The sequence below is a fragment of the Petaurus breviceps genome, unplaced genomic scaffold, assembly GCF_028583685.1.
Source record: "Petaurus breviceps papuanus isolate PSGF00001 unplaced genomic scaffold, PetGlider_PUasm1.0 151, whole genome shotgun sequence".
NCBI lineage: Eukaryota > Metazoa > Chordata > Mammalia > Diprotodontia > Petauridae > Petaurus > Petaurus breviceps.
The window spans coordinates 3,317,353-3,324,955 of NW_027185712.1; the positions used below are offsets into that span (position 1 = coordinate 3,317,353).

A 7,603-nucleotide genomic window follows, 5' to 3' on the forward strand; every position below is an offset into this window, starting at 1 on the left:
TCCTTGGAATATAAAATCCTTGAAGTTATAGGCTTTAGTTCTCTTTACTCATACATATATCCCTAGTACTTAGCATGGTACCTGGCACATAGTAAATAAGTGATTATTGACTACCTTTCCTGCCTTCCTACCCATGCTACTGATATGACTGCATATTGGGCCCCATTCTGACCTTCCAATTTATTATTCTTGCTTCCTCTCTCTATCCCTAGTAATCTTATCTTGACTCTTGTTTTCTTTTTTTGATTGACAGTTTTCTTGAAGCTGGACTACAGTGAACCAAGAACTAACATAGACATAATGCCTTAGCAGTGAGGTCCTGAGACATTCCTGTACTTTGGGGGGTATACATGGGATGGCATAGATAGCACGGAAAGGCACGGATAATTTAAGGTAGTCTTTATCTGGCCTATTTTGTTAGCTACTCAGTTGTGGTGCTGTGTGTATTGGAAGGTAATGAAGCACCATTTCTTCACAGTTTATAATTCAGGGACTTGTTATTAATGGAGGCTAATTTCCTTCATAATTAGTATGAATTAGAAATATATTTCCCTACTATAAGAATAGTTCTTCCAGACGGGCCTGCTAGCCTGGCTGCTAGAAGTCCCTAAGGTATGCAGCAGGAATAGAGGAAATAAGGAATTAGATACAGCAAAAAGGAAACAAGAAATTCAAGCCAAAATGTGTTTCAGAACATTAGTCTACTTCCTACTCAATCCACATGTATTTCTCGACTGTCAAATTTTTTCTCCCTGGGGAGAGTCATAAAGGCTTCCACTCCAAAGGAAGCTATTGGAATCATCTTTTTTTTTTTTCCTTCTGCATTTGTATAGTCCTTGGGTCATACAATCAAGCATTTGAATATCTCCATCTTTTTTTGTCCTCTCTTTAATATATAGCTGTCATATGTTTCCAAATAGAGTGAAAGCTACTTGAGGACTGGGGCCATGTCATACATACATATACACAAATACAAATGTATATATGCATACATATATGTACACATGTATGTGTATATAATACATCAATATAATTAATATAGCATACACATATACATGTATAATATTATATATATATTTTAGCACTTAGTATAAATCATGTATAATTGACACTCAATAGATACTTGTTGAATGAAATGCAAATCAAGTTGGCATTATTTAGTCTTTGTCATCTAAATTCATAATACTTTGTGCTTCATTTTATATTTATATGTTAGCATGTATATTAATTATTTGTATATAATGTCTTATTTTCCCTGTAAGATTATATAATCCTGGAAGGCTGAGATTATGCCTTTAAATTAGAGGATCACAGATTGAGAGTTAGAAGTGACCTTGGAGGTCATCCTAACTCCTAGTTTTACAGATTAGGAAGCTAATGCTCAGATAATTCATTTCCCTAGGATCACATAGCTAGCAAGAATCTGAGACAGGATTTGCACTCATCTCCTCCTTAGTCCAAGTCTTAGTGTTTAACATACTGCCATGAATATAGTATGTGTTCAATGAGTATATAATGGAGCTTTATATTTAGGAAGCCCTGTGTCTAACTGTTTCATCAGTAGGTTTTGCAGGCATTTTAGTGGGCTAAGTAGAGCATTGAAAGTGAAAAAAGAAGTTTGGGAGAATATCAAATCGTGGAAGATTTGAGCTAGAAGGTCCTGTAGTGATCTTCTGATTCATATCCTATTTATAATTAAACAAAATGGAGCTCAGAGAGGTTGTGGCTTACTTAAAGTCATACAGTCAAAAAATGTTGGAGTTTGCACTTAAACACAAGTCTTCTGATTACTCTGTTCACTACAGCCCAATAAGATGATTGGAGTTGAGTCCCTAGGTATCCAGAAGGCATAATGGGCAGAATCCTGGATCCTAGTACAAGCTTCACTGATACCTACTCATGTAATTCTGGACAAGACACTTTTGGGGCTTCAGTCTCTTTATATCCTATGTAAAATTGGGGTGACGATAGCTTTTCTTTCCTGCCTGCCTTACAAGATATTTATAAGGATCAAACATAGGAAATTGCTTTGAAAATTTAAATGCCATACCAATGTAATCATGATCTCCCATTTCTGTGTCTTTCTATCAGATGTCTCCCAGGCTATAATGCCTTTCCCCTTGAATTTTGCCTTTCAGAATGCCTGGCTTCCTTTGAGCTATATCTCTAAGGCTACCTTCTACAGAAAGTCTTTCTTAGTCTCCCCTGCTGCTAGTGCCTTCCCATCTTCTCTGCATTTTCCTTGCGTGCATGTGGATTTATATACATATTGGTTCCTCTCTTAGGATCATAATATCATAGATTTAGAATTGTAAGGGATTTTGCAGGCTGTCATCTTAGGACTGAAGAAACACAGACCCAGAGATGTTACCCTCTTGCCCAGCATCACACAGATAGGAAGTGTCTGAGGAAAGATATAAAATTAACTCTTCTTAACTCCTTGCCCAGTGCTCTATCTGCTATATCATGTAGGTGCTTCTAATAGAAATGATACATTCCTTTGACAGTAGGGATTGTTTTTACTTTGTCTTTGTTCCTAGAATTTAGCATAGTGTCAGACATAAAGTAATTCCTTACTAGAGGCTTGTTAATTCATTGATGTAAAAAATAACACATCAAGAGGCTACAAGCTGTGCCATTTGAAACATCCACTCTGATAAAATCATACCATTGAAATATTGAAGCTTTATTGTTATAATTATTGCCATCATAACTGATCTAGGCAACTAGGTGGTGTAATGAATAGAGAATTGGTCCTGGATTTAGGAAGATCTAAGTTAAAATCCAGGCCCAGACACTTACTAATTGTGTGACCTTGGGCAGTCACTTAACCTCTATTTACCTCATTTTCCTCAACTTTAAATTGAGGAATAATAACACTACCAACTTCAGGGTTGTTGTGGGGATTAAATGAAGTATTTTTAAAGTACTTCATATAGTGCCTGACCCATTATAGGCACTATATAAATGGTAACTATTATTATTATCTTTGCAACTAGAAAATTATTTGTTTTTTCCTATTATGAATACTTGCCTTAAACATTAGATTAGCTTAATATAATGTAATTTGAGGTGTTTAGAAAAGTCCCTTTTTCTGTTAAAGAGAAATCAAGGACAAAAGTCAAATGGCTCATATATACTAAGATATTTATAGGAACTCTTTTTGAGATGGCAAAGAGCTGGAAACAAAGCAGATGCCTTTCCACTGGACAATGGTTAAACAGATAGTGATGCATGGATATTATGAAAAGTTACTGTTCTGAAAGGAATGATTGACATATTGAATACAGAGAAGCATGGGAAGACACATGAGTTGATGCAAAGTAAAATAAGCAAGACCAGGAAAACAACAAAGTACAACCTAGAAAGCACAATAGAAAAATGAGTCAAACTGAATGCTGCAAAAGTATAATGACCAAACTTGCTCCTGAAGAAGATATTTAAAAATTCATTGCCACACCATGGGGTGCAGGACTATGGGTATGGAATATGGAATATAATGTAAGATTTCTTTTACACAGCGAGTTTTGTTGAATTGTTGGTTTATGGTCTTTCTTATTCTGTTGCAAGAGATTACGCTCTAAGAGATAGAAGGCATATAATGGGAAATGCCAGCTATGTAAAGGAGAAAGACATGAACAATTTTTAAAAGAAAATTTCATATCAACATCATAATATCCATCCTACTATCCCTGTTATAGGATAACCCATGGCAAAACTGTGATATTGGCAGGGACTAGTTCAGCATGTCCATACTGCAGTGGCCAGACTGCAGTTTGACTGTTTTAGTGGTGAGCAGAGCAGGCTTTTTTCTAACAAAGTTGATGATATTGTTGTCTGGTTATTTGCATCCAAGGATGTGCTCGTAGATATTTAATAACCTGATCTTTGAACAAAAATGTACTAATGACAGACTAAAGTTTAATCTGCATTATTAACATTTTCTCTATCACTTTCTTAATTCTAGATGATCAACAAAATAATACGTTAATTCCTGATTTATATCATTTGTTGATTTCTGAGGTTTAAATGCTCTCACTAAAAATTTAACAGCTCTTGAAAGCATGTTTGAGCTGAATACAGCATATCCATTTGTATCCCTGCACCTACTTTTGATCATAGTTTGATACCTGTAATAAATTAAGATTCCATTTTCAGGAATACTATTCTTTCTCTGTTTTATTTTTCCATGGACTCCATTGTTTGGTGTAATCTTGGACTGAACTCTGGTGGGAACTTGTAGTCTTTTTGCTTGATAGTACTTTTTAAAAAATTCAATTCTATTGTATTTTCAGCTTGGGATTCTCCCCCTTCTACCTCCCCTCCCCTAGGAATGCTTCTCTGTTCCTGAAAAAAAATTAATGAAAGAAGTTCTTCAAAGGAAAAAGAAGGATGGGAAAGAAACTAAAGATCAAGAATGGAACCTTTACTCTTGTGAGGAGCTTGAAGAATAGAGGAGTGTGACACAGAGTTGGAAGAGACAAAGGGGTATTGAACCTTTGAATGTGCATAAGAGATATAATATTTTTATTATAAAGTATAGGGCTTGAATCTCTGGAGAAAGAAGCATTTTGTGTTCCAATGTAGATCTGAAAGTGTCCCTAGGAAACAAGTAATCTAGCACTGCTTACAGGAAGAAGGAAGTCATGGTGATTGGTGACTCCAGGCTGTCAGGTTCCAAGGCAAATATTTGTTGGTTTGACATGAACTACAAGAGATGTCTGTTCTGTTACAAGGATGGATATACTGAGCTTGAGAAAATGCCTCCTAAAACCCATCATATCTGATGACTATTTCCCATACCTATTGATTCACATGGGGACAAATGATATCACCAGCAGAAACCTAGAAAGCATTGCACTGGATTATGAAATCCTGGGCTGTTTTGAGCAGGAAAAAAGTAATCATCACCAATTTCCTGAATGGAAAACTCAGAGAGAAAAGTTTAATTCTTCAGGGAACAAAGCAGAACACAGTGTGAAGTTGATGTTTAAGCACAGCTGTTTCCGTTGCAGTCTCTGCCATGAAAATGTGAATATAGGCTCCCATAATAGTCTGGGTGGGTCTTTTCTGAAGAAACTGAAATGCTGAGCAGTTGCTAAGTCACCAGAGCTGGAAGGGACCATGGTAATTATCTAGCCAAGTTCAACTCTTCCTCCACAGGTAAGGAAACTGAATCCCAAAGAAAGCACTTGACTTACCTAAAGTCATACAGCAAATTCACTACAAGCTGGGATTAGAGCCTACATCTTTCGACTCCCAGACCAGTGTTCTTTATATTATATTAAAAGGTCATAAAGTACCTAGCTGTAGGTTGACCTCAATTGCCAACCTTTTGTGAGATAAAACGAAAATTCAAGCCTACCCAGAAATGAATCCTTTAATGCAAAAGGGTCAACACCTGGGAATCTTGCAACTTATCATAAGGGATGCCAGAGGTAGGATTTCAGAGCTAGTAACAGGCCTGGTCAGGCATCAGTCTGGACCAAAGAGTATTCTTTCTCCAGGCTTTGTGCCTCCTTATCCAGATTTCCTCTGGACAATCTGGGGATTTCAGGGTTCAGAACCTAAGCAAAATGAGAGGCCTAGAGCATAGAATACATACATTTCCACAGAGATTCATAGGCCAGGAACTTCATCTTTATTAATCCTGATGAGAAGATGAAGGACAAAAATCTGGATAAAATTAGAAAGATTATGACACTGAATTAATTATATGACTCATTGGGAAGACTTTTATTAGGTAAACATGTCCCTTGGGCAGCACCCTGCTGGGACAATTCAGATGTAGTCTGGCCTGGCCAGAAGAGACAATATATCTTCACTTTTTGTCAGCTATGGAATATGTAATGCTTAAAGTGAAAGAGGGAAGGATTGGCTATCATCCTGCTATTTTTTCATAAGTGGGTAAATCAAGGAAGTAATAATTCCTGACATGACACTTTATGAGAGATGGACCTAGACTGAGGGCCATGGTTCCCTCCCATCCAATGTCCCCACTTAAGTTCATCCATCTAATTATGTACATAATTAGAGACTGAATGGAGAGAGAAAGGTGTCATGGGAGAGGGAGTCAGTGAAGCCTGAGAGGTTCACAGGCATGTCATGAACTGGAGAAGTTTGTAAAACACTGAATACAACTTTTAGTGAAAGGTGGAAAATGCCTCTTTCCATTCTCCATTTAAAGAGAAAGCTAACTAGGACTTATGCCTTAGCCCTGCCCCATTAATTCTCTTGTTCATTTCTCCAGGCAGGCTCACTATTATTATTCAAGTGGTTATTATTTATTGTAACAGAGTACCAGATTTATAGTTGATGTTGCAAGAATGAATTTTCTTTGGAGCTGTGCTCAATGAGGAATCAGAAATCCATTTGTTCTTTATTTTAGGTCGATAAGGAGCTGCATAGTCCCTGGCATATCATACCATTGTCTTTACAGACCAAGGTCATGGATGTCTACCTGTGAACAAATCACACAGGAACCACAAATCCATAAGGATTGAAGGAACAGAATCATTCAGTCTCCATCTCCTCAAATCTCTTTTATATGAACTGGTAAATGACCACACCTCCCTCATCTTCTCTTCGTGAAATTGAAGAAGTTGATTATTTGAATCCAAGTGTAGAATTTCACATTTATTCACATGAAATTTTATCATACCTATTCAGATCATCATTGCAACCTGCTCAAACTTTTTTTAATCCTATTTGTTGCCTGTTTTAGCCATTCTTGCCACCTTTTTATCACCTGCAATTCCATGACTTTTTGACCATACTTTAAGTCATTGAATAGAACAGGGACAAGGAGAGACCAATGGCTTACTGTACTAGAGAACCATTTATTCATTCACTCATCCATTCATTCATTCACTAAGCTCTAGTCAGACTTGAGGAGTATCTAATTGGTAGTTGTATGGGGGGACTGATTGGACAGGGAAGCAACTGGAAGTCTACAAGTCAACATCAACCTGTTAATAATTACTCTTTCAGTTTGATGATTCAACTAGACTCATATCCACACATTCTCTCATCTTTTTACTTTGTTTATAAGAATAGGTGATATGCTTTGTCAAAAATTGAAATCTAGGGCGGCTAGGTGGCACAGCGAGTAAAGTGCCAGCCCCAGAGTCAAGAGGACCCGAGTTCAGTTCCGGCCTCAGACACTTAACACCCACCCCCACACCCCCCCACACACACACCCACAGACACACACACACACACACACACACACACACACACACACACAAACTAGCTGTGTAACCTTGGGCAAGTTACTCAACCCCAATTGCCCTCCAAAAGGCAAAAAAAAAAAAAAATTGAAATCTAGATGTTATGTCTACCATCTCCTAATTGTATCAGTTCATTAGCCATTTCTCACACACACACAGAGAAATTTCAAAAAATGAACACAAACTTGAACACTAAATAACTATAAAATCAAATTTACTCCCAAGAACTGATGAAAATATAAATATCTCTTCTCTTTGCAGAGGTGAGGGACTATGGGAACTGTGGGTATGAGATATTGCAAGTACTGTGAGTCTTGATTGATGTATTGGTTAAATTTTCTCTTTATTTACCCTTATTACAAAGGGTAGCTTTC

At 37.0% G+C, this 7,603-nt stretch overlaps 1 long non-coding RNA gene across 1 annotated transcript in view; it reads left to right on the forward strand.

The window, feature by feature from the left end:
- LOC138153524 (uncharacterized) overlaps nt 1-7,247 on the forward strand; it is a 484,393-nt gene extending 477,146 nt beyond the window's left edge. Inside the window, exon 4 of the long non-coding RNA XR_011166404.1 lies at nt 6,389-7,247. This is a non-coding gene — a long non-coding RNA (uncharacterized lncRNA). The remainder of the gene's footprint in view (nt 1-6,388) is intronic.
- The last annotated feature ends 356 nt before the right edge of the window (nt 7,248-7,603 follow it).